Source organism: Triticum aestivum, chromosome 6D (assembly GCF_018294505.1).
Source record: "Triticum aestivum cultivar Chinese Spring chromosome 6D, IWGSC CS RefSeq v2.1, whole genome shotgun sequence".
In the NCBI taxonomy this organism is placed as follows: domain Eukaryota; kingdom Viridiplantae; phylum Streptophyta; class Magnoliopsida; order Poales; family Poaceae; genus Triticum; species Triticum aestivum.
Genome location: NC_057811.1, coordinates 447,062,403 through 447,069,743, shown reverse-complemented (window position 1 = coordinate 447,069,743; position 7,341 = coordinate 447,062,403).

Below are 7,341 nucleotides of genomic sequence, written 5' to 3'. Positions count from 1 at the left end.
TCCTCCTCTCCGGCGATGTAGGCGAGCACCTCTCCGGCGACCTCCTCCTCCTCCTCTCTGGCGAACTCCTCTCCGGCAAAAGAACACGGCAAAAGAACGTACAAGATCCAAAAAAGGAACAAAATTTGAAATAATATCGTGCAAAAAAACGAGCCAAAAAACGAGCAAAAAATGGGCAAAAAATTCGCGATCCAGATCCAAATTCAAAAATAGCAATGGCGCACGGTGGGGGTTAGACGGTGCGCCACTACTATTTTCCCGCCTTCAAAATTCAAAAATACTAATGGCGCATCGTGGCCTATACTAATGGCGCACCAGTGGCCTATACTAATGGCGCACCATGGCATATACTAATGGCGCACCAGTGGTGCGCCATTAGTATACCAGATACTAATGGCGCACCACTGGTGCGCCATTAGTAAAAAATACTAGTGGCGTGATGCTAGTGGCGCACCAGTGGTGCGCCATTAGTAGGCAAAACTGGTGCGCCACTAGTAAGCCTTTTTCTAGTAGTGCATGTTTGGCCAACCGATCATACGGCCCGTAGAAGGCCCATTGTATCTACGCCCCATAGAAGGCACATTGTTTCTATGGCCCTTAGAAGGACCATTGTTTCTACGGCCCGTAGGAGGCCCATGTTAACTACAGTAAATATGTAGCCCATTGTTAATGTGGCCTAGTTTTAAAAAATAGGTTATTCCGGCCACTAGCAAACCGCGGAAAAAGAACTGCACTGACTACAAGAAAACAAATAAACAAGACAACAAAAATAAATAAGAAAGCAACTTACGCTAGGCTATCACGACTATTACACATATTACATCCACTGGGCATCAAAGTTCGCCACAGGTGCAAATATAGGGAACAAAGCAGCATATAAACGCCGCAGTAAAACAAGTCCAGAACTGAAACCACTTCAGAACAGCTCAAGAAACAATATCCTGGGTACCCATAATGCTGGCAAGATGCTTAGCAAGCTTATTAACTTTCTCTAGTTTGACGCTTAAATCCTCCAGCACTTGTTGTTGCACCAGAAAGTATGCATCTGAATTCTGCAGGAACTTCCTCAGTCCTTTGGCTTCTTGTCGCATAACATCTGATCGATGTCTTTCAACTTGAAGTTGAGACTCAAGAAGCCGAACTGACTCAGGCAGCAAGTTCAAAGAGCTGGTGCCAGCAGTAGTAGCCAGTAACTCTAACACTACATCAAGACAGGACTTTGGGGTTGTCTCAATGTCTTCAATATAGTTTTTATCAGCTTTCTTGGAGAACAACAGGGATGTCTCACTATCTTGAACCTGATCTGCATTACTTCCTTTACCATTGCATAACGGGGTACTCTTCTCCAATATTTTATCCGCGTTCTAAAGGAGAAACAAACAAACACATCACAGGTTTACAATGTAGTATATGAAACTCATTTTGGTAAACCAGTTCAGTAGTAAAGTGGAAAGGATAACAACATGAAACAAACATATATCTATGTAGTATGGTTGCTGTATGGTCTATATCATTCTAGTTTATGTTGCCAAATCAAGATAGATATAGTTCGAATCATATCTGTTTAAGACAAAGTAGCATAGACAGAATATAAGTGTGGGAAACTACACAGCAATAACAACACTTGTAATGTGCATGGCATGAGAACATAACTGTTTATTCAATTGAAACTGAAATCAACATAGAGCAAGTTACAACAGCAAACACGTTAAAGAAACAGGTTTAAAACATACCTGTTGCACCATTGGAGTTTCAATTGCATCCTTCAAATTTGAAATTAGTCCGTATGAGTAAATACAGTGATGCAAGAGCAAAGTAGTATGAACCATAGCTACGGAACCTAACCTGAGAACAATTCTTCTTCTGCTTTAAGCGTTGACTTGGGGTTCGGAGTGGTGGTCCTCGTGCTTTGGGCACTGCAGTTGCCTTACTAACTGCTCGTGTTTGGGTGCTCTGTGGTGGAGACGGTGCTGTGTCAACGGGAAATGGGTTACTATCTGCTGGGGTTGGGGTTAGAAGGGGTGTAGCTGGTTCTCTGTCCAACTGGGTAGGGGTACAATCTGCGTGAGTCTGGGTTATGTGTGGTGGGGCTGGGTCTTGGGCAAGTGCAACCGTGGTTCTATCTCCATCGACAGGTAGCACGATCTTTTCTGAAGACTATGTTTTTACTCCCACAAATACTACCATCACCCCCTCCAATTGAAATGGATGATAAACAAGAAAAGTAATTGAATGTACAGACATTGTAAGATAGACAGGTGCAATGGATAGTAGGGAAGAAAACAGGGCATGAAATAATTCACATTTATGTTGTCTAACCAAACATAATAGCAGGACATAATTTCAAATATATGATGGTAATTAAACAGGATAGCATGACACAATTTCACATGTATGATGGCTAACTAAACATGATAGAATGACATACTTCAAAATATGATGACTATGTAAACAGGATGACATGATATAACTATACGATGTGTCTATTAAAGTGGTTGGCATGCCATAAATCACAAACATGCCGTCGATGGAAACATGATGGCATGATATAATTCACGGATAGGATGACATAATTCAAAATATGATGACTATGTGAACATGATGAGATGATATAACTATATTATGTCTTTAGAAAATGGGTTGGCATGCCCTAATTCAGATACATGCTGTCTATGTAAACATCATGGCATGATATAATTCAAATATATGATTTATATACTAAGGAAGTGAGCAGAGGGCAATCGCATATATGATGTGTCAACTAAGGAGATTCAACATCGTGTATATGATGTAAAAACTAAGCATTGCAATACAACATGTGCATGATATGAGTAATATAACCCTGCCAAGTTTGAGCATACACCTCAGGGGGATAATAGGACTGGTCATCTGCCTCTGAATCCTCCTCTGAAGAGCTATCTGTAACCAGCAACATATCTGCTTCACCAGGTAGCATTGTCTGCTCTGAAGACCTTGTTTTCACTCCAGATTTCTACATCACCAATTCAAATGGCTGATGCACAGGAAGAGCAGTTGAATATACAAACATCGTCGACAAAAGCAATGAGAAATAATAAAAAAAAGGACGGCATGATATAATTCACATATATGACGCTTGGCTAAACAGCATGGCATTGCATAATTCACATATATAATGCCTTGCAACAAGATAGCATTACATAATTCACATATATAATGTCATGCAAAAAGATGGAATTGCATACTTCACATATATGGTAATTAGACACTAAACAGGTGGCATTCACACAAATCATGTCTAAACTAAGCAAATGACATAGCAATGCAAGATACCATACGCACGATATGAGCAACATAACCCTGCCAAGTTAGAGCATGCACCTGGGGGGGGTATAGGACTGGTCATCTGTCTCTGAATCCTCCTCTGAGGAGCTATCTGTAACCAGCAAGACATGCGCTTCGTCAGATAGCATTGTCTGCTCTGATGACCTTGTTTCCACTCCAGATTTTTCCATGACCGTGCCGAATGGCTGATGCACAGGAAGAGTAATTGAATGTACTAAAATTGTTGCCAAATTTAACACGTAATAAAAAAGATGTCATGATATAATTCACATATAAGATGACTGGCTAACCAGGGTGGCATTGCAAAATTCACATATATGATGCCTGGCTAAACAAGATGGCATTGCATGATTCACATATACGATAAAGAAACTAAACAGATGGCATTGACACAAAGCATGTCTAAACTAAGCAGATGACATCTTTGATGTATACAGTAAGCAATGCAAGGCACCATATGCATGATATTACCAACATCAACATGCCAAGTTAGAGAGAAGACCTCATGGGGTAAATAGGAGTGGTCTTCTGCTTCTGAATCCCCCTCAGAACAATTATCTTCCTCTTGATTACGGTCCGAAATGGGTGGAGGGGGGCTGCCTTTGCGCCCACCATGGAGCGACGTCTGCATGAAATTTTATTGCCACACAAGGCTCGTCTCTTTTGCTCTACATGTTCAGTTCCATTGTGTACAATAACTGACATGCATAGGAATAAAACATAGTGAGATTATGTAAGGAGTGCATGCACAAATCCAGAGTGAAGGTAGCAAACTGTGGATAGACCCAAAACCAATGATAGCAGGCAAATAATAGCTTTAGTTAGAAAAATACAGATAATGGCTCCTTTAATGTTTGTTTGCACCCAACATGAAACTCATAGTAGACACCCGAGATTAACCAGATAGTAGATAGATAGTACTGATTGCTGCCCCAATATGTACCCCACAACCATTTAAAAACTCAAGTTTCAGCATAAGTTTGGACCTAAGTCGGAGTCTAATAGGTGAACACGACGATAAAATAGCATGTCATCATATTAAGCGATGCATAACGTAAGCAGACACGAAAGAGTGTGACCTCTCTTGCGGACCAGTGTAGTCCCCAAGGTCATCTGCTCAGTTGATGATAGTAATGCAGTTGTTGTGGCTGCCGGTGGCGGGGAAGAAGATCTGAGGCGGCGAAAGACAGTCTGGAGAGCGGATCCCTGCTGTGGTGAACCCTTCCGTCGTTGGAGCAGCTGAGCTGGGGTGGAACACATCACCGCAGGAGCAGGACAAACCACACAAGGTTTTCTTTGACACATATCTATAACACAAGTAATTGTGTAAGGGCTTGTTTGAATTTGAGGATTCTAACAATGCAGGGATAGGAAATAGACAGGAATAGGATAGGAATGCACGTGCAAAACAGGGAATTTAAAAACATAGGATTTCTGCCAATCTAGGTGTTTGGTTCACAAGAATTGGAAGATCACAGGATGCAAAGAAGCATGGTGAGATTAAGTCAAACCATAAGAAGTGTACAACCTCTTTGGCAAAGCCATGTCGATCTCAGCGTGATTGGGTTGGCCGGTGAGGATGCTCCGGCTGACTTGGCTGTCGGAGGAGGGGAAGAAGATCTTAGGCGTCTGGAGATGGAGCCCGAGGTACTGTTCCGCTGTGATGGAGGGTTTCGTCGTTGGAGTAGCTCCGATGAGTTGTACGACGCCGAGGCTGAAGCAGGACAAGAGAGACAATGTTAACCTGAGTGGAATTCTAATAGCATCTCCAATAGATGACGTAAAATACATAACCACAAAGTGCTAGATGTATACATCAGCTGCTCATCTCTGAACTTAACTATCGAAATTGAATTTAACTGTCGAAACTAAACTTAACTGTCGAAATTGAATTTTGTTGTCGAAACTGAATTTTACTGTCGAAACTGAATGCACTAGAGGTGAGGCTACAAGTCAGTCGACTGACTTTTTCATCTCTGGTCAGTCGATTTTGCAGCCGTTGGATACGAAATCAAGGGCCTGCAGTTCATCTTCAACCTCCACCCCCTGAGCCGCCAGCCACCACCGGCCAAACAGCCGCCCCCCGCCGCCCGCGGCCGGCGGTGCGCCCCCCCGCCCGTCCCGAAAACACTCCCCACCGCCGGTCCGCCGCCGCCCCGGCCATCCCTGTAGGCTCCCCCGTGCCGAGCTTTTTCTCCGGCGATCCCCACGCTACCGCCCCACCACCGCCGGCGACCACCGCCCCCACCCTGAACCCTAAGATAGATAGTGGGGTACCTCTCCGGCGAGCCCCCTCCCCACTGCGGCTGGTTCTTCCTTAACTCCGGCGAGCCCCCCCACCCCCTGAAAATCGACTGACCCAAAAGTCGATTCAGTCGACTGAAGTGTAGCAAAATCGGAGCAGCATCGCAAGCAAGAGCAAGAGTGAGAGCAGCAGCGCGAACAAGAGCAAGAGCAGACCAGGCAGGGGACCGAGAGCAAGAGCAGAGCAGCAGCACGAGCGAGAGCTAAAGCAACAGCATCTCCTACTGATGTGGACGTCGCCGCCGAGGGAGCGACGCCATGGAGGAAGTGGCCGGCGCTGCCGCCGTGGATGGAGCCGCACCGTGTCGGCTCAGGACCGAGCGTCGGCAGCACCGTGAGATCGAATCAAGAAGAAAATGTGGCGATTAATGTACAACCTCTTTGGTGGCGCCGATTAGGCCACAACTTCATCCGAGGAAACGGTGATGATGAATCTCTTCCGGTGGTGCAGGTGAAGACGACGGTGTGGGAATGGAGGTGGCGCGAAAGACGAGGGGAACGCCGGGGCAGCTCCTTGGAGGTGGAGGACGGGGTGGCTGAACCGGCGGGACGACCAGATCGACGATGGATCCTCATCCGGTACGGTGGATGAGGGACGTCGAGGTGTTGCTATGGACGACGTCGTCGGGGAAGATGCACCGGCTCGGTGGCGGACGGAGGAGGGTGTGGGGCTTCGCGGGTTTTGCCGGCCTCGGTGTACGAATGGGTGGGCGGATGGGATGGGAGTGGGGAACCATGGCTTAAGGACGCGCTTGTCCAAAATGTGGGGTAAGTTATGAAAGTACCCCCACCGATTTGAGGCGGTTCTTTCGGTTCAAGGGTATCACGGGCATTTCGCGTGTCGGGATTTCACAGGAGGTGGGAGTTTTCGCGCGCGTTGTAATTTTTGAATAGCAAGGCGCGGGTTGAGATGGAGGGAGTTGTCGGAGCACAACGAGACAAAGATATATCTTAAATATTTCGGGCTAACAAGGCGCGGGTTGAAATTTCTGGACAAGCCTAACGTGTACTGTACCAAATCAATTCACACTACAAATGTCATTCAAAACTTTGAATTCATGTTATGTTCAATTAAAATATTTTGCTACATGTATAATGCATGCAACCTAGTACTCAAATGAACGTTTTAGTGCATTCCAAACGTATATACTACCGCTTCAATATGAACTAAATTTGAATTCGTTTCTCTATTTGAATAAGATCTACAATAATGATTGTTGTGAAGTCAAAGCATTTGAATTCGTTACTCTGTTTTAATAAGATCTACAATCGTCATTATTGTCAAGTTAAACCATCGTTTGTGTATTATCTTCACAACACACCACATGATTAGTCTCGAGTTACATATGAACTATGTGTACTATATGAACTCGAACTCGATTTTTTGAATCCACTTTATGTTGATTTCAAATCATAGTACCTTTCAAGCTCTAGCTAGATCTTCACAAACTAAACCATGTCTCATATGTATAATGTGTTTATCACATTATGTATGGTGCCCCTCCCCCTACGCCTACAAGTATTTAGATGTGAGTTGCAAACACCACACATTACCACAAATTCAAATAAAATGTGAGAATGTTCGATATATAGTATTGTTTAGATTGTTCGATATTTAGTTGTAAGCAGCAAACGCCACACAATATCACAAATTCAAATAAAATGTGAGATTGTTCGATGTATAGTATGGTTTAGATTGTTCGACGATGTATA